Genomic DNA, 27,994 nt, shown 5'->3' with positions numbered 1-27,994 from the left:
ATGGGCTTGGCTTTGATCTCCAGTGACATATCCTTACACTTGATTGTCTTTTCTACTTCCTTCATTGCTGCCCTTCTGAATCTCAGTATTCTTCTGATTTCTTGGATACAGTCTCCGTTTGGATTAGTGATTGAAGCAGGGTATATACAAAATCTTTCATTATTCTAATTTCTTCATTGTTGACATTCAAGTTGTGTAATTCCTCAGTAGTTTCTCATTGACACTACTAGCATAATAGAAAAGGCACTGTCTTTCATGACACTTGGCCAATATGGTAACATAGAATGGGTGGCGTGGAGCTTAGACCCTTGGCAGGTCTATAGTGTGGATACATTATTTGTTGTAAGTATTACTACTGAAGAATTTTACAAGCCAAAACCTGCATTTTGAAATGAAGTCTGGTATCAAGTAGCCGATGAAGTTGATATAGTATAGAACATACACCTGTGAGTGTTGCTTCCCACATTACAGAGAAAGGATGAAAAAGCAGAACATGACCCCCCTCATGCAAGTGAGCAGGACTTATCAATTGAAAAGTTGTGAATTTAAATGAAAGATGGTTGACTGGCCTCTGGAGATCCAGATATATACTCTCTCACTCTTGCTATTTATAATGCTATCAACAGTTGCAAAACATAATATTACCTGTTACAATTCTAATGCTCATAGCCCATGAACTTCATTTTGGTTATATAATGCAGACAATAAATCTGCCTTCTGTGTAATGCAGCATATGTATTATACATGTGTAATTTAGATTCTCAAGTGGTCATATTCAATAGAGATAAATTAACAATTTATGCGAGAGAACAGGAAATCCAGTATATGGAACCTGATGGCCGAAGAGCTGCATTCAGAATAGCGTAATGAAAATCAGTTGGTAGTGTCACCTCTTATTTTTGCTATCGAGCAAGGTTTGTCACAATAAGCAAAATATATTGCACTCCTTTCTGTTCTCATTATGTATTTTGCTGTGCCAATAAAATATCCCAATATTTTGTCATAAAAATGTGTCTCCAGGACTTTAAAGCCTTCTGCATAGCAAATCATCACAGCAGGGCTATATAATTTTATGTCTTGATGTTTGATGAGTTGGTTAATTTTCAATTATCATTTGGTGCATATTACCCCAAGCTTACCAGGTATTGATAATTATCCATTTTCATGAGAGAGAACATTTTCTCTTCTGTCTTGTTTCATACAAGGGATCCATTCTAGGCTCTTCCAGTCTGTCCTGTTTCCCAAATAAAATGGGTCATGCCAGCTTGGAAACTGAATGCAGAGATGGGACTAGACATTATCTGAAGACTATATAGCTCTTCATTTGTGTGACTTTCCACAGTCTCACTCTTCCTCTAGTGCAAGCTCAGAGCTTACTGTTTTGTTATAAAAACTATCTAGATATGTTTCTTCAAACAAGAACTTCTGTGAAAAAGGCTCCAATCTGTGCAATTTCAAACAGCAATATTTTATTCCACTAGTAGCACTAGTCACAGCTGACTTATTTTTAGTGTAGTAGTTTTAAATACTAGTAGATGGAAAAATAAATACTGACTTGATTTCTCTTCATATAAATGAGTAATATTTAAAGCAGGGATGTGCACTGTCTTTGCACAAGTAGACAGAGAAATGATGGTAGGGGTCTGAGTGGGAATTATTCCACAGTAATGAGGCATTCTCCAATAGCTTTTCAGAGGTGGGGCTCACATTGGCGCTGGTTGTAGCACTACTTTGTTCTGTCCCCCTAAGGATGTTTTTTTTTACTTTTCCATTGCCACATTTTTATTTGTGCACATTCTGATGGCTACAAAAGCAAAAATGAAAAAAATCAGCTGTGGAACTGAACAGAGTTACTCGCGGCATTAAAATTTATGCAAGCAATAATATTAAAACTCAGCATGCCACTGACAGGAAACAGCATTATTATTATTCCAATATTTTATTCTAGCATAAATTGCTACAGGTAAATGAATGTGCACCCTTCATGGTGGCCATCTCATCTTCTGCACACAATAATCTCATTTGCATTCCTTTTTCTGTACCTGTCTAAGATCTCAGCCAGATGTTTTGCTGTACATATGCAACAGAAAGGGCAATGGATAATAACATGTACCAGATCATCAGTCTGCCTTAACTCATAAAGGCATGTGCATTTAGAATAAAACCTATTCCCAAATGTTCATCCAGGATAGCAGAAGCCATCAGGTTCAACCAAGCTCTAATAGAGCCTACACACTCCTCCCTTTTCTGCAATTGTTTTATATAGACAATTAGCACCCTAGGCATACAGTGGAACTGTTTTAGAAGTTGATGTCATTGCAAGTGTGGAGGCATATAAACTCCTCCAAATATGTTGCTTTTAAAGATATTCCAAATTTTGCCACAACTTGGAATGAATAACTACTATTCATGGGACAACCAAACAAAGATCTGTCTGCCAATATGTGAGTTATATCATTCTCATTGAAAGCAAAACTGTATTTCCAGTGACTCCAAAAACCTGAATACACAACAATTTCACAAAAGCAAATCAAACCGTTCCGGCTTGACGTCGCGACGAGACAGCAGCAGGAGGACAGAGCTCTGCCTCCTAGGCTGAATTCTGACCTGTTTGGGACATTGCAGGGTGTCGGAACCACCCCGGAGGGGTGGTGAACTGGGGGGGGGGAACCTGTTGATCATGGGGGGGCGGCGGCCACCCCCGTTTGATCCAGGAAACTCCCTAATCAGCCAACGGGCAGAAACAAGCAGCTTAGGCTCGCTTGCAAGTCATCGGCAGCCGGCTAAAAGAGGCGAGAATCAGCTTTTTGGCATCATTGTTTACCATTGGGTGAGATATATTTTTACAACTAATTGCGTATGGGGACAACCGGCAAGACACTGAGATGTAAAAAACAAATAATTGTAAGCAAAGCATGTAACACGATGTTTGATAAGCACAATAATGTAGATAGATTGAAAACTAATAAAATGTTTATTAAACAAAAAAGCAAATCAAACCAAACACAGTCAAAATTCTAACAATGTAATTCAACAAATATTGACCAAAGTGGAAACTACTATACAAGCCTATATATACAAACTTATGAAGGCACTAAATGCATGACAGTGTATCAATATATTTCTCTCACACATAGAAACTTAGAAAACAGTTCAACACACTGAAACAGAGTGGGGTGACAAAATCAGAGTGTGTTGGCTTTTTTCCTATGTCCCTTGGTCTGCATAAAAATAGATGAACTGACAATATTTAATAATTCACTTAGTTTATCTCAGCTGTATTTTCTGTGACTATACCTCTGCTATATGTCCAATATGTGCAGCTTCAAACTCTAATACAAACAAGCATTATGAAAGGATTCCATCTACTTTAACAGAGGCAAAGAAAAGAAAAAAACCCTGTCCTATGGGACATTTTTGAATCTTGTTAAAAGAAGAGTGACATGTTGTTGTTAGGTTGGGAGCAATACACTTAAGTATGGTTTGGTTCACAGAGTATGAAGGGTTGGAGGACACGTGTTCTTCATCACAAAACACAGCATTGTTTTTCCTCAAAGGAGTACAATAATGCCATTCACTCAAAGAAGTGTATGCCAGCCATGATAGCTAAAATGATTATGTGGTTAAATAAGAGCAAGGATTATGACAGCCACAAAGCACTTATACAGAGCAGAAACAGCAGTTAGCACGCAAAAAGAGCAATGAATAATAGCAAAACAGTGTGTTATTTCCTTATGTAAAGTGTTTTTCTTGCCATCTGCCTCAGCTTGTCACATGTGCTGCTTAAAAAACAAATATTGAAATTGTGTAACATTTGGAACAGCCCTAAATAATTGTGGTGGTGTGGTTGTTTGAACCAATAATTGAGTAAAGATGAGACTACGTAGTTAAAGAAACGTGAATTCACTCTCTGAGAAGTCTCTCTGTTCACCTTAACTGGACACTCAAGGAGAAGGAAATTGGGTAAACAGACTTGTGTGCAGCTTGTTACTTTAGCTTTTCTGTAGTCCTGTGGGAGGTGCTGTTACAGAGGAACTACCTTAATAAAGTGTGAATAAGGGCTAAGTGGATATTTTCTCCTCTTGTTTCCATCTGTTTAAAAAGAAAGAAGAAATTGGGTTATTTAAAGAAGGAGGAGGAGGAGAAGAAAAAAAGAAATGGTACTATTTGCAAAAATCTGGTCCTTCTGGGCTGGCTCTTGCCCACTGATCCCCAGGCCACCATACCATCATGCTAGCAGAGCACACACTTTTTCTGCATTAGTTCAAATGACCACACTTCCTGAACTGATGTGAATGGATCTGCTGTCGAAAAAAGTAGAAGCCCCAGCAGCAGAGGAAAATCTACCAATTTCCAGGGGGAAACTCTGGGCTAAGTCTCATTTATTTTTATATCATGTGGTAAATAATTTTTTTAAAAAAATGCAAATCAGAGCTTTGTAGTCCCATAGAAATTCTCACATTTTGGGGGAATGTGGGAATACTGCATACACTGAACAGTGCAATCACAGCCTAAGAGTACTGAAAAAAGGGGAATCCATGATGTTCCTCTCTACCTTTCTGAAATACACCGCAAGGATCTTATACTCTTCTACCTGCACCATATTAGTCTGTGCAGGAGCAGTCAACGATTTTGTCTCTTCTCACATTCTTAAACTTGAGTGCACTAATGCAATTTTTTTCCAGCCATATGAGTCTGAAGTGTCTCATGCTACATTAATGCTGTAAGTGACTCCTTTAACTGAGATACTTTGCTTTGACTTTGAATCCATCTGATAATTCATGTTAATTCACTTAATGGAATTGCCATTAATGTTGTTATAAAAGCAGATGAGGGTCATTCCAAGGGCACTATTCTTAAGGTGAAAAAGTGAATGCAAACAACAAAATAAAACATCACAGCACATGCTCTGTCATTTCAAAAGAATGGGTGAAATATTAGCTATATTAGATATCTAGAAGAATGGGTAAAAAGTTTGCTATATTAGATATATGGGAAGAAAAGAGGAAACAGAAATTAAAACATCCAGCACTGCATGGAATATGTATTTTTTATGTTCTGCATAATGTGCACATAACCAGTTACTTTAATGCCCTACTAAACGTAGGAATGTCATTGTTGTTCTCTATATGGCACACATATTACCACAACATTTCCCTGCCAGTAATTTGTCAGTAAATCTGCCCACCAATTTTCTGAAACTTTTCTTCTCTCACAGAGCAGGCTTCCATTTTTCTACCTCATTCTCATAAATTCTTGAGGTTACTTACAGGTTGCTAGAATGCTGTGCTCTTTTCTTTATTTCTTACGTGTCTCTGCAGCCTTCCCAGCTGTCCATACATCCTGATCTGGAAAAAAAAATGTGTGGAGAGAATCAAGACATATCTTCCACTGGAATTTAATCAAAGCAGAAAGCTCCAGCGTACCATATAAGGCAGCAACCTAGCTGAGGAAGGATTTGGAGTATCATGCTATCCCTTAATTATTTTGGTCTTTATTATGTGTTCATAAGAACTGGGGCTATGCATAATGCAGAGCTTGAAAATAATATAGAAAACTAGTGTGTAAATGTGTAAATATTTCCTATAGATGCTCCAGTAGGGATGTAGAAAGGTGTTGGGGGGTAAGAGGCATAGCAGGCACCAAAGGATTGACTAAAAGGCACCTGACATGATGGCCCACCCTGCATGCCCATGTTGAACTGCTCCTGCACCTGTGCTCCCAGCCCCCATGGACAAATTCGCATGGCAGGATCTGTGTCTGGTACAGCAGCAAGCTCACCTAACACTTGAGCAGCAGCTGCATCCCAGCTAGTCAAAGGCCTTTCACAGTCCAACCTGCTGTCTTCAACCGCTTCCTGATTCTAGAGTCCTTTACATGCTGGGTGTGCACGTGCGCATTCTGCTCTGTCCTTAACCTGGCTGATCTGTTCTGTTGACTGTCCTTAGTCCCTTTATCCACTTGACCAGCCTTCTGCTGCTCCAAAGCTGCTATTTTGGCCCATAATTCCTCCCAGATAGGCAACTCTTCTTCATCCAATGATGAAGATACAACCTGGAGGGATGCCCGATGAGCCCTGTGCTTTGCAGGCTGCTTTCCCTTTCTATTGCCCTGACCCTTCTTAGGGGCCATGGCTGTCACCCAAAGCTCACAACTAAATGAACCACCCGCTAGCAACTCAGCTAACCTGAAACTATCTGTATCAGTGTAACACCTTTAGATATCCTAATATTGAGTTATTATTTTTCTATTTTAATTAATTTTGTTTGCTTGTTTGTTTTATTTTATTTATTGTGTATGAGTATGTTTGTGGGCACGCCATCCCTCATTGAAATCAGAGCACACAACAGACACACCACTATAATTAACTGAACGAATGGGCGGGTATTGACTCAAGCCTCAAACTACTGCTTAATCCAGGGCAAAGCCCCGTGGGGGTTTGTCCTCCCCCCAACCATAAAACTTTTCTTTTTAAATTTATTTTTATAAATATCCATATATAGTACCTTACATAATTCACACACCCCCTCTCTCTTTCTTTCTTCCTTTCTTTTAATTTTTTTAACACAATACCTGACAAGTGGGTTCGCCCAGGGATCAAGGTGATCCCACAGCCTTTTCCTCCAACCTTGGAGAGTGCCAAAGCTCTCCTACGAAGCGATGGCTGTTACGCAGCAAGAAATTCCAACAGTGCTGTGCACAGCCGCTGCTAGGGACACAAGCCTCAAAAGAGGTTGAACATGTGGGGGAGTGTCCTTTTAAGGACACTCCCCCTCTCCTTAGGTAACTCTGAGGAGAACGCGTCTCACGTTATCCCAAGGGGAGGACAAAGGACATTTACACCAGCTCATCTTTAGGGATAAATGGAATGCTTTAATTCTGGTTTGTCATAGTTGGACACATATACATTGAGGAATCCATTCTGCCTTATTTCTAGATCAGTCTGTGAAAGCTTTAATATTTAAAACTGCACAAATGTTGTACTGAATTGCTTAAATAGGTGTTATTCCTAAATATGCTGTCTAGTGTGCACATAAACAAAATATGAATTTTAAGGCATTTCATCCTGCAGTGTTTTTTATATTTAAAAAAATTTGAGCAGAGAACTATATGAAGAAATGGATGAATGAAAGAATAATATTCTAAGACTTGTAATAATCAGTGAAGTGTGAACAGGTTAGTTCACTTAAAATGTTGATCAAATTTAATCCCTGTACTTTCTAACTTGCCACTTCTACTGAAAACTGTGGGTCTTAAAAGTTCTTAGTTTTGACCTTCTGTATCTCCTTATAGACTTGAAATAAAGTTAATCTTGCTATTAGAATGTAGAAACATATCACAAATTCCAGATTTGCAGAAAGTGCTATTTTAATACCTTTCACTTTTTTTATCATGAATTGCCAGTGTCCTGTTTCATGAGCACAAGCAAAAATGGGAAAATATTCTGTCTTCATCATAGATGCAACCCCTGACTTGATTTGTTTTTGCACAGTAAATGGAAAAACTTCCAGTTGCCTTTGTTGACGTTCTCAGAGAATATTTTCACATTTTCTTCAGTGGTATTTGTATGTTTCTACAAAATGAGCAGTATTGGAAAAGGAGATAATTTTGCCACTTGTTCTAGCTCTTTCTTTGCTTGTTCTAGCTCTTTCTTTGCTCTGGAGTAGAGATGGGCATGAAACAAAAAATGAACTGAGAAGTTTGTCAAAAATCACTGGTCTGGGTCAGTTTGGGCTCATCAAAAGAGACAAACCAAAATGAACTGAGCCAATGATTTTTTTAATGATTTTTGTTTCATTTTGTTCATTTGCCCATTTTCTTCCCCCTCGCCCTCGGCAGTCGGAAGCACTAGGCAACCCTGGGTGGGACCTAGAGACAAATGGATTGGCAGATCAGGCAGCCAAACACATGGTTCAAAGGGGTCTGGGAGAGTTGCTTCTTCATATTTATAAGACCAATTTACAGGAGTCATTTTCACTTCAGAGTCACTTCTCCTAGTCAGGGGAAGCCTTCCACCTAGGAACCAGATTAGCTCATATCTCCAGCGGCATGCTGTTTCCCTTCCTAGGCAACCTCTCTTTCTCTCTCCTCGGCTGTCCACACAACAACTTCTGCTCAGAACTCCTGCATGCCATTATCCATGGAGTTTGGGGAACGGCCATTGGCCCCCCTCAGTCCACCTCCTGATACGCAACACCCTGTGTCAGGTTCCTTGGCATGAACCACTGATGGAATTCCCTCCAAGCCAGATGCTAAAGGGCATTTTCTCAGGGGAATCTGCTTTGAGAGTGTATAACTTGGATATCTGAAATCCAATCTTCACCACACTTGGAATAGTAAAGGAGAGTCAGTGGAAGCTGCTCTCATGTCTCTAGATGGCTAGTGAGGGGGCTATTCTAGAGCTCCCAAACTTCCAAACCAAACCAAACAGATTCATGATTCGTTTTTTGAAAAAGTTCAGGAAATTTGTGGTTTTCAGTGAACCACAACAAAGCAATGCTTTGCTAGTTTGTGTCCATCTCTACTTTGGAAGTCTCAATTTCTTTTATTCATCTCTGATCTTCTACCTCTTTTACTGTGGCTTCTGCATCTTTTGTCCTACCAATTAGATTTCTGTTTCCTGTGTTAAATTCCTTAATTCCCCAGTTATACTTTATGATAACTTACCTCCTTGGCAGACTAGTTGATGAGAAACTGCTGTAGAGTGGCTAAGACATAAGAGGTCTGGGTTCAAACTCTGCTCAGCCTTGGACACACAGTATAGGTGGTGGAATTGGTATAACCACTCCTTAAATATCTTGCCTTGTTAAGCAACCCTTATTAGAGTTGCTGTGAATTGGTTCCAACCTGATGACCCATTTGTTGAAATGTTTACCCTACAAGTTCCAAGCATAATTTTCTGATGCTCAATAGCATGCAAAAAATACAGTCACTTTTGGCCATTTTCATATTATTATAAATTCCTTGTGTTTGCCACAAGTGGACGATGATTCTGTTCCCTCAGAACAGGGGTGGGCAACAAAGGGCTGCACACTTTTCTCCAAACCTCAGTGGAGTGCAAACTCCTGCACTTTTTATTTAAATACTCCCCTAAATCTAAAGGGCTGGTGGGGTTGGCAATTCTGCAATTATTTCACAGCTTGGCTTCTCATACATCATCGAGAAGCCTCCAATTCCCTCACTGCCACAACCCAGGAATAAGATGGGGGGTGGGAAGACATCTTGTTATATTTGGAGGGTCTTCAGAGGTGCTGAGAACTCTTTGAATGTTGATTTAAGTGCCATTTTCAATCAATTTAAATATATATAACATGAGGCATGGATAACTTGGAGATGTCAAGACAAATAGAGACCACTAGTCAGAGATGGCACCACATTTTTGTATGGTTTCTGGTTTTACTGTTAGCCTAGGGCTACAAAAAGAGGAAGGTTATCGATCATTTTAATGGATGGCAAACAACTTTGTCACGTTCCCACCTGCCCCTTGGTTGTTTTACCAAACAAAGGCACAAGCTACTTGTCATTCAGCTGCCACCAGTTGATTACATCAGCATTATTCAATATTAAAGACAGAGGTCCAGTCAATGTGTCATTTAAAAACCAAGTAGAAATTGTTTATTGTTACAAGAAATGAAAGTTCAGTCAGTGTTGTTAACTCTCAACTAAAACAACCTTCCTTTCTATTCTCTACCACCTTCCCAAACTCTCTCTCAACTCCAAACTCTGAAACTCAAACTCCCACTCTCTCCTCCCCCAGCAGAGACTCTTATATGAGAGTATCTCATGACTCCACCTCTCCAGCACTCTCATTGGTCCGTGCAGATAGCATATTAATATTCGTGACCTGGGCAGACGCCACAAGTAGCTTGTATTGTGTCCCTTGGATTGTGTACAGTACTCAGGCTTCTGTTACTATACATGCTGGTCATTTTCCCACTGTACAACCATGAAGACACCAACCTCATCTGATTTCAATACCTAAGCAAGGTTGGACCTAATTAATACTTGGAATATGGATCACCAGAAAACACTAGGGAATCTCCCAGTAGTCTTAGGGGAAAAAAATTCCCTGAATCCCTCAAGACCTTCTGATAGACAGAATTCACTATACTGGGCTGGATAGACCTATAATCCGGCTCCATCTAAGCAGCTTCATATACTTCTCCTTCCCTGTAAGAGACACCTGAAAGTGAACAAACGCATAAATCAAATCGTGAACCATCTAGGAATATTTCCCCTTACCTTACAATTTATCTAGATATAGGTACTGGGAAGAAATTATATTTTTTTGCTATGGCCACTCTCATCCTTTTTTCAGAATTTTTTTTCAAGCTTGACAATTTCTCTTAAAATTCACTGTTGAAGTATAGGAGTTCTCCCATATGTTTTATGACAGCAGACATATTTTTCAGAGCTATTTTATATCTTAAGAGAGAAGATTTCCTGAATTATGCCATTGAATCTGCTATAGCAAGCACAGGTTATTCTTGTTTTACCCCTAGAAAGTTAAAGAGGCTGACAGCTTTTTACATCCAGTTTTTCATTTATACATGGATGGTGCCATTTAAAGTTATAAATTTTTCTTCAGCTCTTTTACCATAGAAACCATTTATTGTTATCTTAAATCCCTTCCAATATAAATCCTTACCTTCAGACAGGACACAAGATCCATTAATAATTTACTATGTTTGGAATGAGGGGAACACAGATATTCCCCAATAGAGGCTCAACAACTTACTTCTGCTTGGAGTTCAGCTTTGGCAAAATTTCCTTCCTTTACCTCAGTATCTAAATATAGATCAACTCCCTAACAAGGGCAGCTTCAGCCAATGTAATTTGTTACTGTGATCAGAAAAGCCTTTTCCTAATCTAAATGACTGAAGAGTGGAGAGCACTGTGTTTCAGCCCTATTCTTATCTCACGTTGAGGCAAAATGGAGAAATAAAAACAAAAAGTAGGCAAGAGCCTCTCCTTCCATCAAAGCTACTCAACAGAAGAAACAGGAAATTATTTTCCCTCTTTAAAATTATTTTCATGGCTAGTTCATCTTCTGTTATGGCTTGCAGGTTTTTGCAAGGCATATGTTGAATATTTTCAGAGGTAGAGTAGGAAACTTGCAGCCCACAGACCGATTTCATATATTATTTGGTGTATGCTGTATCACTGTTCTCAGGAAAGTCCACATGGCATACAAGATGACCTATAAATAAGACAAATAAAAATAAAATAAAGTGCTAGACACCACCTGGTCAATGCAGAAGCAAGCATGTTTCACTTGCTCTTGTTCAAAGCCTATGGGGAAAAAAAACACCTAATTTTCTGATGTACCTGAAATGTTTATTTCTCCTCCATAAATTTGATTTGCAGCAAAATAAATGGGTTTATTTAGGACAACTAATATTTCCAGTGGTCATATCATATGTCAAAGAGGCAAACAATGGCTCTGATATGGATCAATTCAGAATACCGTATTTTTTGGTTTATAAGACGCCCCCATGTATAAGACACCACCCCACTTTTCTAACCCCAAATTAAGAAATCTAAGCAAGGTATTCGCGAAGGCTTTCACGGCCAGGATCTAATGGTTGTTGTGGGTTTTTCAGGCTTCTTGGCCGTGTTCTGAAGGTGGTTCTTCCTAACGTTTCGCCAGTCTCTGTTGCCGGCATCTTCAGAGGACAGCAAACTGTGCTGTCCTCTGAAGATGCCAGCCACAGAGACTGGCGAAACGTTAGGAAGAACCACCTTCAGAACACGGCCAAGGAGCCTGAAAAACCCACAACAACCAATCTAAGCAAGGCTTAGCAAGTGGAGGAGGGAAGCAGGGATTAAAGTGCTGCAGGATCGCTTTGATCCCTGCTTTACCCTTTCTTCCTAAGCCTGTTTAGCAAGTGGAGGGGCAAAGCAGGAATCAAAGTGCTTTGATCCCTGCTTTCCCCCTCACTTTCTTGCCAAGAAAGTCCCTGCTTTCCCCCTCCACTTTCTTGCCAAGAAAGTGGAGGGGGAAGGCAGAGATCAAAGCACTTTGATTCCTGCTTTCCCCCTCAATTTTCTTGCAAAGAAAGTGCTTTCTCCCTCCACCTTCTTTGCAAGAAAGTGGAGGGGAAAAGCAGGAATCATCAAATCACTTTGTCAGGAAAGTAGAGGGGAAAGGCAGGGATCAAAGCACTTTGATTCCTTCCCCCTCCTTGCTTCCGTGTATAAGACAACCCTCAATTTTTAATCTAAAGATTTTAGACAAAAAACCCCATCTTATATATGGAAAAATACAGTAGGTCCTCTTTATTTCAACTGTACGACAATACAACTATGCTTTTCTAGATAAGGGGCCACCAGAATGTTTCGTATTCCAGAACAGGATCTTCTCTCTCTTAATGATCTTAAAGAGGAAAGACATATCATTACTACCACCATTGTCATCACCACCATTACCTACAATCTACCAACATAGTCAAACATACACCACATTCTACAGAAGTAAAGCAAGGGATGAACAAATTTGGCTTAGTCTGGACTTGGACTAGTTTGGGGGAACAGCTGCATATGCTGCATTTCCATGGCAAAGGGGTCACCCTGTCAAGGACTTGAATGGAACTCTGGGAGTAATTCAAATTACTCCTCACACTGAAGAAGAGACATATCTATGCATGAGGAGGAACAGACAGAGAATGACCTCCTTGAGTTTCAGTCCTTCTCCTGTTCTGATATATGCTGACCTTTCTTTAATTTAGACCAATTTTTCTTGGGGCTGATGATGTTTCTTACTTTTTACATTTCCTCCTTTTTGAAGGAGTACAGAGGAGACTGCTTTGTTCCTGAGAGGTGAGGGGAAAGCCATGGCTCCCTGCATTTCCAGGGATAGCTACAACCAGGACTTTTATTATCTTTTGTGTCTTAATGCATTTCTTTAATAAAAAACAGTTTCCTCATTTTTCTACAAAAAGACACATGGAGGTGATTTCTTTCCAATGGGGGACATATATTCTGCTAACACTCAAATTTTCAGGGGCTGAATCCACAAGTTAACTTAGCTTCTGTTTGCTTTGCTAACGTCCTCCCAAGGTCTCCTTAATATTTGTGTTTCTAAATTTCATGGAATTATTGTTATCATGGAGAACAGAGACAAATTTTCTCTGTTATTCATTATACACTATAGCTGAAATCCAGTCGCTTAGTGTAATACGTTGCACTAGAATGGGCCCATTGAATCAGTGGAGATGCGGTGAGTCAACTCTTTCATTAGATCTATTGATCGAATGCAACTTACTACACTATTTTGCAACTAGAGCAAGGTCCATTTGAATCAATACAACATAGGGAGAAGTTGACTTACCTCACTGATTCAAAAGGGCCTAACCTAATGCAAATTGCTACATTACAGGACAGGATTTCAGCCCATGAATGGTCTGCAATTTTTTCCTAATTTCTGGATCATCAAAATGCACAAGTCTTTCAGATAAAATTAAGTTACCAGTCAAAAGGAATGTAACTTTCCATCCCTTTACCATAGAAAGTAACTTTAACAACACCTCTGCTTAAGAAACAGCACATTAGTAGCTGACAGCCTTATAAAAGTCTAAATATTATCCTAGAATACCAAAAGATCACTTTTTTTCCTTTTATTCTTTTCCAAACCCTCTCCATAAATAAGGATACAGTTATTTTATATCAGGAAAGCATTCTTGAAATGCATTTCATAGAAATAACTGGATTTGAGCTTCACCGCATATCGATTAACAACATAGATGACTTCTGTGACTCTGCACAAGGATAGGCTGATTGCTGACTGAGAAGTGTGCAGGTGTGTGCAGGAATATGTGTTACACAGGGTGAAATTTGTTAACAAATTGTTATAATTAATCTATGGCCCTCATTGACCAGTATTTTGGAAATCTTATGTCAAACACAATCAAAGTGGAAAGGATTGATATCATTTGGGAACATTGTTGATGTCCAGGCATCGACAAGTTTCTAAAGCTGGGATACATAACTGTTACCTTTCAGGTGTCACTAGACAGCAGCTCCCAAAATCTCTTACCATGAATTGTATTTTTTTTAGAGGCTCAAACCCATATTTGTTTGTACAAACATTATATTCATGAAGGAAGTGTTTTATTGTTTACTAACTGTGTAGCTGCTGTCTCCTCTGGTTTTGCCCTGAAAGCTGGTTCAGCAATGCATTGTTCACCAGTGCATTATTCAACACATTATGCCGCTTGCTCTCTTTCTTGAGAGCTGCAGAATTTGGGAAATGATATCATTGGAAAGCTTTATCATCATTAAATTAAATGTTAAAATCCTTTAAATTTCCATTTGTTTTAACCAACTTTCATGGAAGGTAATTAAGGCTGTGTCTATGCTGAATCAAGGCAATTCAACTTTGCTTCAACTTCTTTTGCAGCCTCTTTTATATTTCTCTTCAGATTAGGTGATCACATGGAATCTGTGGGCTATTTTCATGCCAGTGTTCAGAGTGGTCCTTCAATCTGATATGATTTGATCTGCACCACAGCCATGTCTGTTTCAGCCTGCCCTCTGTTGATCCACATATCTCCTTTTAAGGTTCACCATAGTCAACACAGTGACATAAGAACTGGCATAGAACTGACCATGGTGGCAGTTCTCCAGATGATGATGGACTCTCTTAGGGAGGGACAAGTGGAGAGAAGGGGCATGGAACATTCACTGCCCCCACCACCCTGCCACTTTAAGTGACTGCTCCAGCGTGTCTAAGAGTAGAGCTGACCATTCTTAAAGCAGAGAGGACCTAGACTGAAAGAGAGAGGCCATGAACTTGGGATGCTCACAGTCAAAATATGAGCCTCTCCAGATCTTCCCTAGTGCAGCTTCCTTTACCACTGGCCATATTGTCTATGATAGATGGAGGCTGTAGTAAGACAACATCTAGGGAGCCACCTGTACACTAGAGAACAAGCTCATTTTAGAACTATGATGGCATGATAGGAAGGGAAAAAATGTAGTCTTAGGATGGATTAGCCTCCACATTTTCTTAAGAAGCGTGGCACTGCAAAGGAGATGAAACAATATGAATCTCGTTCAGCATTAGTTAGTAGCTTGAATGAATAGCTTAATTGTAAGATTATTTTGATGCACATATATAGCCAGGACTACAGACAAAACCATTAAATTTTTATAAACTCTTAAACTCTAATAGTCCAAACTGGATAAGATACTCTCTTTTCCAATGGGGTTAATAATTAACGCACATCCTATTGTAGTCAGTTACAATAGATTGTCCTGTAGGCATTTAAATGATTGACTTTAGTATTACCCCCTGGAGCAGCCCTGAAGTAGTACATTTCCTGATCTATGTGGTCCAATGATTAATACTCCCAAAGAAGTCAAACAAGGCCCAATGAATTAACCAAAAAAGAGAGGTTCCTATCCATAGCTCATTCTCTACATAAAAGCCCTTGAGATTAGTTTTGCTTAAAGATTATTTGCATTTAAATTGCAAGAAATATTACACTTCAGATACTGTATGAATGAGGCTAAAAGCTTAAAGCCAGTGCCTACATATTCCGGTAAACGTTAAGGGTTACAAAAGTGCTTTGAATTAAGTCTAGGGGGACATTTCCTTCCCAGCATTAGAAGGAAAAGCCACCAAAAATGATGAAAGACAATGAACAAGGAAATACAATTTTTCCCCTATAAAATGCAGATGTAAGAGATTGGGAATGAGTGGTGCTGCCAGAACCTCAAAGCTTTCTTTTGCATAATGAAGTTGGCTGCTATGGACATTGCTTACATTTCATTTGAAGCTGTATTGGTTTTGGAGTCTGGCTCATCCAAAAGTCTGTGAATGCAAACTGAAGTCTAGGAAAACACAGCAAACGCTATTTCAATTCATAACTTAGAAGCAGCTGCTGCAAATTTGCTTTCAGCTTTCCCAATAATAAGGTCTATCATTGTCCCCATTTGCTTACCTTTCCTCAAGCCATGCGTCCTTTTTAATCAGAATAGAGAAGCAAGGAAACCACAGTAAAAAGAAGGTGTTACAGGGTTTCCAGAGTTGACACATTCTTGGGGTATCATTGGATCTCATAAAAAGCAATGTCCAAAGTAAAATGAGCCATAAAAAAGGTAAAGATTCCCCTTGACATTTTTAGTCCAGTCATGTCCGACTCTAGGGGATGGTGCTCATCCCATTTTCAAGTCGTAGAGCCAGCGCTTGTCCAAAGACAGTTTCCGTTGCCACGTGGCTCATACATTAAAACAGTGGCTCTCAAAGTGGGGTCTCCAGATGTTCATGGACTGCAACTCCCAGAAGCCTTCACCACTTGCTGTGCCGGCCAGGATTTCTGGGAGTTGCAGTCCAAGAACATCTGGGGATCCAAGTTTATGAACCACTGTCTTAAATCATCTACAGCAGTGGTCCCCAACCTTGGGCCTCCAGATGTTCTTGGATTTCAACTCCCAGAAATCCTGGCCAGCAGAGATGGTGGTGAAGGCTTCTGGGAGTTGTAGTCCAAGAGCATCTGGAGGCCCAAGGTTGGGGACCACTGATCTACAGTGTTTGAAGGGAAGCTAAAATGTGTTACTGAAATAGAACATTCCGTCTCAGAGGCACAGCACCAGTTCAGTTTTGTGAAGGGAACCTTTACTCTGAAACTGACCCCAGTTCTTTTTTTGGCATGACAACTTCAGCACTTTATATATTTGGCAACTTCAGACTAAACCCTCTACTTATGGAACCATTGTGGTACACGTTCTTTAAAAAGATTGTATTGTTTCACAAACACACTTTTTCCAGAAAGTATCTGTAGGAGAAAAAGCAGCAGAAATATCGCTTCTCGGCCTTTTGGCTGAGATCAAGTGTGTGCGCGTAAGCAGTAGAAAGTGAATAATTTAGTTGACAGAATGAACCTTAGCAAGGTGATCAATAAACATTATTTCTGTCACCAGCTTTTTAATGATAAATAGCAGCTGATCTATGAGACTTCAGTTCTTTAAAACAAAATAAAAACTTTGGTTTATGAATGTGCAATATTGTGCTACCTGTACCCATCACTCTTCAAACAAAACCTGCCTTTTGACAGTTTCTGTGACCTTTCTTTGTTCTACAAAGCTGCAGTAATATAATTACTTTGCAATTTCTTACTGGTAAACCTGTTCCACTCATGTTTGATTTATAACAAAAAGATTGGGGTCTTTTTTTCCCTGTCTTTTGAAAGGCCTTTCTTTGAGGCTCAGTATTTCAGCCCCTGCAGCCTGGATTCATCGATTTTTTTAAAAAAAAAGTGAAATGTGGCCAATCATCTCTTTCAAGTTAAGCAAGATTGTTCTGTTTAGTTCTTTAAATGCTTTGGGGCTGAATATAAACTGCAAATTTTTCAGTTCAATTGAAACTTTCAATTTATTTGTTTCAATTCTGGAGACATTTAAAGGCTGCTTGTATTTGCATGGGTGTGTGGTAAAACAGTTTTTAAAAAATCGTAACCCAAAACATATTTGCTCAGACTTCCCCATTTTTGGTACAGAGCAAAAGCTGTCTGTCTGCTATGGAACTGGTGCTGAATGAAAGTCCATTTTCTGGTGGGTGGTATTTATGATGGGTGGTATCCCAGGGTGTCTGTACTCTGATGCCTTAACAGCATTAGACTTTTGCCTCAGAGTAGGGGTGCCAGGGTGATAAAAAAAGTTACTGTTTTCTATATATTTCTTTTTCTCATCTCTGTCACCTTTCATGGCACCAGACCAGAGCTGCCTCAGGGATCATCCCAGAGTATCTCCACTCTGAATTTGAGGGTGACATTTTCAGTGAAAAAGGAACAACATCTACATATTGTTTATAGAAGTTGCATTCAAGATAGAGATGGGGACATAGGAATGATGAAGCAAAATGTCCTTCTCTCCCTAAAGCCTTACTTTCATAATAGCAGCTTATTATCTATACTGTTACAAAAAGATTCTTGCAGCGGTGTTTTCCTGCTCTGTTATAATGAAAGCAATAGATTGCATCAAAAACTTTTTTCCTCTTTCAATCTTATTTCATTAGAGTTCCTAGCCTTGCAGCTGAGAAAAAATTATGCAGGGAGACAGTGTACTATGTATTCAGAAAAAATATATTAGAAACTCTTACCATTGTCATTTTTTCCAATACTTTTGAATGTTTGCAGGGAAATAATGTTGGGTCTCCAAATGTGGAAGTTTAGAAATCTGTGGAAGTAAACAGGTAGCTAACTTGAGCCATCCTGATGTGAGGGACTACTTGTGGGAGTTGAGATCAACTCATTTGGACAGCAAACGTTTGGGGGAAACTGATGTGGAGGATTGCACTGTGAGCTGACTGTTATCCTTCTGGGAGATTTTGTCTCCTACTTATGCATTCAATTCCCAGCACATTTTCTTCCATCACATTAGTGCTAGAGGTCTATCAAGAGGTCTACTAGATCACCCCAGGTGGAGACAATACAATTAACTCATCTTGTACATGATCATTATTGGAATAATGTACAAGGGTTGCAGTAACCTCAACCTTGGTGGGGAGGAGCATCTCATATTGGGATGGCCCTATGTCCCCCTTTAGGGAGGATGGTCCTCCATTTGAAGAGCTGTCCTTGTCTTTCGTGATTTATGCCCTCTTTTTTTCTTGATGTGTAAGTGGCCATCCTATCCCATGGTGAGTATCCCTGGATGAGCAGGGAAAGTAAAGGATTTCATTGGTAAATGTATCTAATAAGTGTTCTCTTATTTTGTAAGTCAAATGGCTCAGGAGGGAGTTATTTTGCATGCAGAGATGCAAATCACATGCACTGATATAAGTACTGGTCCATGGCAGGAAGAATGTGGCATGGTGTGTCAATTCTATATGAACTTCAGAGGGGAGGCCAGTTCCAGGAGTAGACACTCTGAAAGCACTGTTCAGACCATTCCTTTGAAACAACTGATTGTTGCCCAGCTAAATATTTCAGCAAAACTTGTGCTTCATCTGGAGAATAATGAATATTGGGTGGGAAGGTAAGTGTTCCGTGTCTAGCCGCACTGGCCATGTGACCACGGAAGATTGTCTTCGGACAAACGCTGGCTCTATGGCTTGGAAACAGGGATGAGCACTGCCCCCTAGAGTTGAACACGACTGGACAAAAATTGTCAAGGGGAACCTTTACCTTTACCCATCTTTATCTCAATGCTGTGTCTCAAGGTGGTTAGCTGGTCACGGTCGTATGCAATATGGTGAGGGGTAGTGTATTTCCACTCAGATTATAGTAATAGCATCTAATTGTGATATTTGCATAAATTAGTTTAAATTAAAATATGCAAATTAAACCCACAAATGCCCTCTTTTTAATGAAGAATGTCCTCCTTTAGGTGTTCCTTCTCCTGTATGTCCTCCTTTTTGGAGCAGTGGCCATCCTATCTCATACAAGCACATGCTTATGATGCTGACATGCATGCGATATAGGAGGCAGCCTTCTAAAAAGGGGTAGTACTGCCCATGGGTTGGATCTTGATGGGCCACAAGGCCTTCTTCGTGTCTTTGTTTAGTGTTTTTAATTCCAAACCCCATGATTTTTATGAGTTCCACCTGTAGCAGACCACTGACATGAGCTATCTGAAGGTCCCATGTGGCAGAAACTGCAGTGGGAGTACTGGGTTTCATGTTTATAATTCCCAGACCTGGGTGGTCCCTTTTCTTAGATTTCCATGGTCTCCTTGCTCCTCCCTTTGTGGAACTTCCCTGGAGCCTGAGGAATGCCTTCTGGACTGGGATACTGGCACCTGACATGTTGCCAGGTTTCCATCAGCCCTTGAAAATTCTCTTTCTTAACACTTCCCTTAGGTACCCCTTCACATCCTACCTAAAGCATCCTGTTGCTCTCCCACCTCCTAAATGCTTTGCTGGCATGTCATGGGAGGCAGCAACAGAACAGAGCTAGGCTGGCCTGGCCTGGCTTGGCCAGTGAGACTCCAAGATGCATCACAACAAGACATGTTTTAGATGAAGATGAGTGGGGAAAGTCCTCCTCAGCCCCCTCTTTTCCCAGAAAAATGTGAATTCCTAGATTCCTCTAGGAGAAGCTGTTCACTTTTTAAAGGTGTAATGTGATCCACTTTTTAGATGGTGTGGGGTGTGTGCGTATGTGTACATGTGTAGTCCTATTTGTTCCCATTATGCTCCCTGTTCAGAGAGATCATGCGGTTCCATTTATGATTCTTCAAACTGTCTTTCAAACACACTGCATTCTTGAAACTCAGGATGGAGACAGAACATAGAAACATTACTTGCTGACTACGAATCCCAGAATTCCACAACCAGCATGGACAGTGGCCATGTTGGTGTGTCTTGTTTGTCTCTTTGTTTTTGAGAACTGCACTACAATAATATAGCTTTTCCATACTCTGGACATGAGAAACCTGAGGTCTTCTAGATGTTGTCAGATGTTACATTTCATCAACCCCACACAGCATAACTAAGGGCAAGAGCTGATGTGATATATAGTTCAGGAGTACTTTAAGAAACACAAGTTCGCCACCATGGCTTGTCTCATACAGATAAGATGGCCCACCAGTGCTGGTGCACTATCTTCCCTGTACCATTATATTTCGCAGCCTTATCTGCACAGCTATCTGCTCTTCTCTGCCCAAATCCATACTCACTGGTTCAAGGGAATTTTGCATTAGGGGAAGAGCTGCAGCTTCTGGGTCTCAGGTTTAATGAAGACGCCTCCATTTAATGATCTTAGGAAACAAGTCTGGAAAAGGCTTCTGTTTGCAAGCCACTGCCAGTCAGAATATTCTGGTAATATAGTAATGCTGATGTCTGACAGCCTAAGTGCCAATGTATAAATTTGATTTTGTATTCTTGGGAAAAAGAATAATTGAGAATAGAAATCAAGACACTAGAAGAGAAAGTTCTAAAAGAATCCATTTTTGTTAATGCAATTAAGTAAATGGGAATCTTTTCAAACTATATTTGTGCTTGATGGTATGCCTACAATTTTGTGCATGAGGCATCCTAAGAAATGTGTGATCCTTTTCTCAGAAAGCCTTTGAAGGTATCTGAGGTATGGTCTCCAGAGTCCTAGTCAACCAATCTATCCACTACAATGCACTGGGTACCTTAGATATTACTATTTCTTTTCATGCCACTACTGTGTTTCTTGCACCTATCTATATGGAGTTATTGCTGTGCTTTCAGGACTCCAGTAGTTTAACCAACAGAAAGACATTTACTGATCTATTGATTTTCATGAAAGTAATTTTCTAAACCAGTTCACAGCCTTTACAACAAGGGTACCCAAATTATTTTGCCATAAATCAGAAATAATAAAATTACTTAAACAAGTGTAAATATGCTTTACAATAATTTTGGCAAACATGAAGGGCTGGCAGGGTGGAAGAAGAAAATGTTGTGTATTTACTCAGACCATGTGCTGATGGTGATATATTGGGTCATTACTTAAAATGCTGAAAGTTACTTGGCTGTGGAGAAATACCAACAAACATCCCCACCCTTCCCGATGGCAATGATGATGGGCAACCAGGGATAGTAAAGAAATGCATTAAATTTATATACTGATACAGATTGCATTAGATTTATATATTGACAGCCTGACCCCCCCCCCCTTTTTGGAACACACAGTGGAACGGAGCACAACCTATCTAAGATATTCACACATTCTCAAGGGTTGTTGTATATAGTTGGGCCCCTTATATCCATGGGAGATCAGTTCCAAACCCCTCCCCCCTGGTGGACATTGAAAAACACAGATCATAGCTAACATAGTTTGTTGGACCCAAGACTCCCCTGTACCTGTAATTTTTATCTTGATGGGGCCTCTATGAGTAAGAGCTGAGTTGAAATCTTCTCTCGTTCCTCAATATGCTGAAGACTGAAGACAACCATCCATTACTCTCTCTCTCTCTCTCTCTCTCTCTCTCTCTCTCTCTCTCTCTCTCAGCCAATCCAGCTCAGAATTTTACAATAATGCTGCCCTGGAGGAAGTTGCTTCAAGCTGCCAGGAGACTAGGTGAAATGGTGGCAGCTAACCTATATAGCACCGTGTCTTTAGACTGTGGATAAGCGAATCAGTGGATGCTGATCCCACAGATATGGGAGTCTGACTGTATTTGGTTGCAGAGAATGCACACAATACAATTTCAAATGTGCAGGCTAAGACAATGGACATAAATGCACATTCATTGATTAAAAGAAATGTGCACTCTAGAAGAATGCATACAGAAAAGTAATCCCTTCATGGAAAACAGGTACAAAAAAAAATACCACACAAGAGTCCATGCAGGGGGCCACTTGCAAATTCATACAAAGAGAGAATGGTGATGGAGTTGTAAGAAACCTCATAAGAATAAGACTGATGGATTTCCTCAGTATTTTCTACTGAGGTCAGGTTTTTTATGAGCCCATAGCCACATTGGGAAAACATACATAGGGAATTTTCAGAGACACTTGAGGACAGCAGACGTCTGCTTTGGACTCTTGCCCAGTGTGAGAAGGAGCAAACCTCCACCAGAAAGGAGAGTGAGCTGTCCCCTCAAACAACTACCATGGAGGGTTATGAGACTGTCTATATGCTGTTACTGGTGATGGACTCAGTTGGGAATACAGGAGACAAAGAGTGGGAAGGAGTAGGAGAAAAAGAGCAGGAAAGCAACAGTTGGGGCAGAGACACCAATGGGGTATCTGGTGACGAAGGTGGAGGGAGAGATAAAATGGGAAGTAGACTGGGAGACAGAGAACAGGAGGAGGAGAAGAGAAAGAAGAGTGAGGAAAAGGAGGAAGATATGGCCTTAAGATGGGGATAGCTGGAAATGGAGGATCCATGGACCAGAGAGAGAGAGACTCAGGATGAAATTACCTCTTGAGGAAATAGAGAGGAGACAGCAGTATTATTTATATGACTGGGCCGGCTAAGGCTAAGGGAGAGAGAGGGAGAGGAGATATATAGAAGAAAGGGAAAGAAGGGATAGCCATGCAATTAAGAGAAGTAGAACCTGTAGAATGGACTATTTATGTGTATCAGAAAGGAAGAAGGGAGGCAGACTGTTACTAAACAATCAACCAACGACGCCTACAGAAGGGGAGTGGGCTTAACACCCTTGTTGTGGGACCATCTGCCCCAGCCTGTGGAACCCAACCCAGAAACCGACCTATTGTGAATGCTTTGGGGTGAACCCCCCTTGGTGAAGTCTTTCTTAACACCTGGGTTTAAGGATGGTTGGCATGAAAAGGACATATTAAGCGGACTTGTTGGTCTTCTGAAGTTGTTGTTCATGGTTCTCTGTTGTCAGTTAATAAAAGGTTTTTGCACCTTGAAAAGTCACCACTACTTTTTGGGAAATGAAAAGGGGGATGGCGAAAGCCCGAGCCTCAACTCATGGACAGTCGGTGAGACCTGAGGCTTAATGTCACTTGCAAACTGGGCATTGTTTGTAAGGAATATTTAAAGCTGGAGTTTCATTCATACTTATGAAAGCCAAACAGATGGAAAAGAGTACCTAGAGCAGAGTCCACATTGTCCTTGCATTTCTACTCGCAAAGCCTTTAGACAATTTTCTCTCCATTAGAAAAAAGAGAGAGAAATTTTAAAAGCTAGGTTGGTATGTTATAAGAGAAAGCATGAGTCATGACAGTGTTTTTATTTTACTTTTCTTGATTGAATGTAGGTTCTCATTGGTCTTATTCTCAGGCACCAAACAAGAGCACACAAATATTTGTTTGGAAACCAAAAATACATTTCTCCTTGCCTGTGAAATGATATGACTGACTGACTGACTGACTGACAGGTTGTTTGATTGATTTAGTCTGTCTTGGAGAGCATTTGTTCAATTGCTGGGAACAAACTACTTTGTTGTGTGAATGTGCTTATTGTGACTTTCTGACCAGTTGGCTTGGCCTTGTGTATCTGTGCACATATGCATGGACATACCTTCAGAAAGGGAAAAAGATAAAAAACATTTTTGATTAATTGCACAAAGTATGACAGTCACTCTGGAAGTGAGAATTCTTGCAGGGACCAGAGAATCCTCCACAGGCTGTCTCATTGGGTTGAATCAGCCTGTCTTTGCCCCCCCTCCCAAAAAAAAAAAAAAAAAAAAAACAGACATGGGCAGGATTTTGTTCACATCCCGTTCTGTGCACTACAAAGTTTTCGTGCCACTAAATTATTTTCATTTTATAAAAATTGATAATAACTAATAAAGACTAATAGCTCAATCGTTTTGGAATTTGGCTGTGGAGCAATCTGGCTGGGGAGCCAGAGGCTGGGAGTTCAATTCCCCACTGTGCCTCCTGTAAGTAGAGCCAGCCTGTGTGGCCTTGGGCAAGCTGCACAGTCCCAGGATGCTCCCAGAAGAAGGGAATGGCCAACCATTTCTGGGTGTTCTTCATCTGGAAAATGCTGGAAAGGGTCACCTTATGTTAGAATTGACTTAACAGCATGGAATTGTTATTATTTTAAAAAAGAAAAGAAAATTGACATATATACTGCACCTCACCACCAGGACCATTAGGAAATAACTCTTGACATGGGGTTTATTCCTTCCTCATTATTAATACAAAATTGATAAATTCTCCCCATATGTCTACAAGCACATTTTGCCAGGGTAAAACCCTCTCTTAACTCTTATATCACATGTAAATTCATCATTAATGCTATATCCCAGACTTCCTCTAGCATTCAATTAACAAAAATTATGAGCTGATTTCCAGGTTGTAGAAATAATCAAGCTTGCCAGTGTTAGCAAACTGGAAATTAATTATCTAGTTGTCCAATTACCCACCTCTTTTTTCAATTATTGAGAAAAGCATTTTTAGGACATACCACTAAATTTAAATTACTTGTTTTATTCGCGTCCTTAAAATTCCATTGCCTAAATTTCTGTATATACTTGCATTCTCATCACATATGAACATATGTACCTATTTTCTGCCACCCTCTCGAGCACATCTTAGATAATTACCATTATTTAATTACATTTCCCTGAAATAAAAATGCACTTTTATCTTTATTGACCTTGATTTCAGTAGTCTAGTATTTCCTATACTTTCCAAAGAGTAAAACTTATTTCTTTCCCATATCAAATTCCCTTAATTATTTAAGTAATCTATCATGATCTTCTGCTTCCAATAGTGTTTTCTAAATTACGCTTACTATAACATTTCCTATGTTATTACAGCATCACCTTGATTTACTTTTTGTAATATAATTTCCCCATATTTTGTAAGTTCTCTATATTTACCATTTTTTCATCTAATTCTTTGTCCTTTGTTGTAGTTAAAAATATTTCACCCAGAACAGGCAGTCTCTCTGTTAAAAAAAAAGTCTTAAATCCAAAAATGAAAAAATTTAAAAAGCCAAAAAAAACCAGTCCGTGCAGTACAGTACCAGGCAGTACTGTACAGTACCAGGCAATGCCAGGCAGTCTGAAGACTCTCTCCCTATCCACTCTCTAACCGCTGGGATGAGTGAGGTAGTAGACAAGCAGCCTCTTCGCTGGCCAACGGTCAACTGAAAGTTCAAATTTCATGCTTTCCCCGCCCCCCCTGCATTTTTTCATCCAGAACTCGAAGCTCCGGGTACAAGTTGAAGCAATATTTTGCGGCCGGAGCTTTTCATATCTCAAAAATTTCACAAGTAGGGACATTCGTAAGTCGAGCACCACTGTATCTTGTTAATGGTGACTTGTCTTTATTACACAAAAACCTCCATCTTCCTCACCCCTAAGTTGCTCATACTCTTGCGTAGCCCTTCGTGGACAAATCTCAACTTTGGAACAGTGCCCTAACAGCAACACCTGTCCTTTTCCTAATTGGTCTGTTTTTGACCTCCATAGATGCACTGGGAGGAGCGGGAGAGCTGATTTAATATCACATTTCCCTAGCTCTTTCCCATCCCACACTTCCACACCATAACGTACAGTGCAGAGGTCAATCCTGATGTTCACCGATTCCCCCTCTGCAAAAGACAAATGGTGGATCAACCAAAATTCACCAGGTTCTTTTTTTTGGCACCATCTCAAGAGGGGACACTCAAAGGTGCACCATAGGCTGGGCCTGGAAAGGGCCCATCACCCTTCCTTCTGCAACTTCTTTATGGATTTTAGCCCTAACTATGTCTTCCGGCCCTTTCATCGACTTCAAATTACCAGACCAGGTGACTACCCTATCCCCCACTGCTGAAATATGGAAACCCTCTCAAAAACCTTCACTTAACAATTTTCCAGCCACTCTGTTAGGATAGTCACTTAGCCATTAGGCCAAAATGGGCACCTTAATTGGACAGGGCCCTTTATGAAAATTGGAGACACCAGGATGTGGCTTGCACCCGCCTCCTGACTCTGCCTCCTGATCCCCCCAGCTTCCCTTTGAAACATGTTGCTGATGCATAGGGCCCTCACAATTGGAACACAGCTGTTTAAATTTGCATTGCTTTCGACTGCAAGGCCCCCAGGAAGTGAAATCCCAACAGACCAAATGGGGTTGAACCCCCGGGCCTTCTATTAAGCCGGACGTGTTTGTCTGTGCCCTTTGTACTAAATGCCTGCTGTCAAACCTGTTCCCTAGAACTGGACAGACGTGCATCATCAGCCGCACCCCTCATGCATTAATTTTTAAAAGAAGCCAACACTGGCTGCAGAATAACTCCAAATGTTCCTTACAGTCACTTTCTCTCCCCATTTTTTAAAAATATTCTATTCTATTCATTTGTTTATTTATGTGTTTATAACTATATATACACAAAGACATATCCATATGAATAATAAATCTAAATATACCTATAAGGCCAATCAATCCACCCCCAGGGGGTTGAACACCCCTACCTTTAAATATATATATATATAAATTGCCTATAAATGAAATAGGGGGGGGGAGGTTGAGTCCAAAACCAGCTGGGCTGGGGCTATTCACCCGCATTCTTTTTTTAAAAAAACAGCTTCTCTCCATTTCCATGTGGATTAATCTGTTTAAAAACAGCAACAACCACAGTGGAGCCTGCAAAGACTCTTGCCACCCCCAAACAGTCTCCTGATCCGAGGGCTGAGCAGCCCACATGGTTGAAACCAAAACCGCTAGGGACCCACTGCGATGGTGCTGGCTCCAGTGCTGAAGAGGAAGGAAGAGCGAGGTGAGGCGGGGAAGCCTTCTTCACGTCTTTACTCTTGTCCAGCTCCCCTCACCTAAAGTGATGCAGGAGTACCTGCGTCTGCCTCCTCCATCTGGGCGGGCAAAGGAGCCCCACCCCGGCAACGAAGCGCCTCATGGAGAGGCCCTGATATGCTGCAGTTCTGCCATGGCAATCTGAAATTTCTCTAAGATTTCAAATGTATTCATGATTACGTGTTTCACTATTTTAAAATTCTCTTCTTTGAATCATTCCCAACTACTTGGGATATTTATATGTAAATACTTAACAGTATTTTGAATGTTAACATTCAGCTCTTTTCATTTTTCCTCTTACATTTTATTAGAATTAAAAAATCAATATTTTATTACACTAATTTATCTGTAAGCCTGTTATTACTCCAAACTCTTTTAAATGCGATTTTACCCTCTCCTTAGCTTCTAAAGGATTTTCCACTGATAAATAAGGTATTGACAGCAAATAAACTAATCTGAACTCTCTCTTTAGTGCCTATATTAAAATCTCTTTATCTTCGCTACTAGTGCTTGTTAGTAGTTCTATAAATAAACCAAACAATATGGTGGAAAGGGGACATCACTGTCTCAACGTAGAAATATCTGTTTTAATGGAGATATTCTCCTTGCATTTTCATATATCCCCAATCCTCCCCTCTCCCCTACTCTCTAGAAAAATTCCTAGCATAAGAGCAGCACTAATTATAACTCAACCTTAACAAAAAGAATGTTCCTTAACAATTGTCACTTACACTGCCATTTATCTGTCTGGGGGAGGGGGAAAGTAGTGGAAATCGATTTGAGAGATGGCTAAAGTTGTTACTGTTTGCTGGAAGCAACTTGATACATTGCTGTTGTGGCAATCACAAGGCCAGA

The 27,994-nt window shown here is 40.1% G+C and overlaps 1 long non-coding RNA gene across 1 annotated transcript; it reads right to left on the bottom strand.

Annotated features, from left to right (window-relative positions):
* On the bottom strand, nucleotides 1-26,325 carry LOC144588848 (uncharacterized). The gene is made up of 2 exons (XR_013544583.1): nucleotides 5,271-26,325; nucleotides 1-4,092 (listed from the first exon to the last, which is right to left on the bottom strand). It is a non-coding gene; the product is annotated as an uncharacterized LOC144588848 (long non-coding RNA).
* Nucleotides 26,326-27,994: the final 1,669 nt, after the last annotated feature.

The sequence above is a fragment of the Pogona vitticeps genome, chromosome 4, assembly GCF_051106095.1.
Source record: "Pogona vitticeps strain Pit_001003342236 chromosome 4, PviZW2.1, whole genome shotgun sequence".
In the NCBI taxonomy this organism is placed as follows: domain Eukaryota; kingdom Metazoa; phylum Chordata; class Lepidosauria; order Squamata; family Agamidae; genus Pogona; species Pogona vitticeps.
Note: the sequence above shows the minus strand (reverse complement) of the source record. Positions and strands in the feature narration are given on the sequence as shown.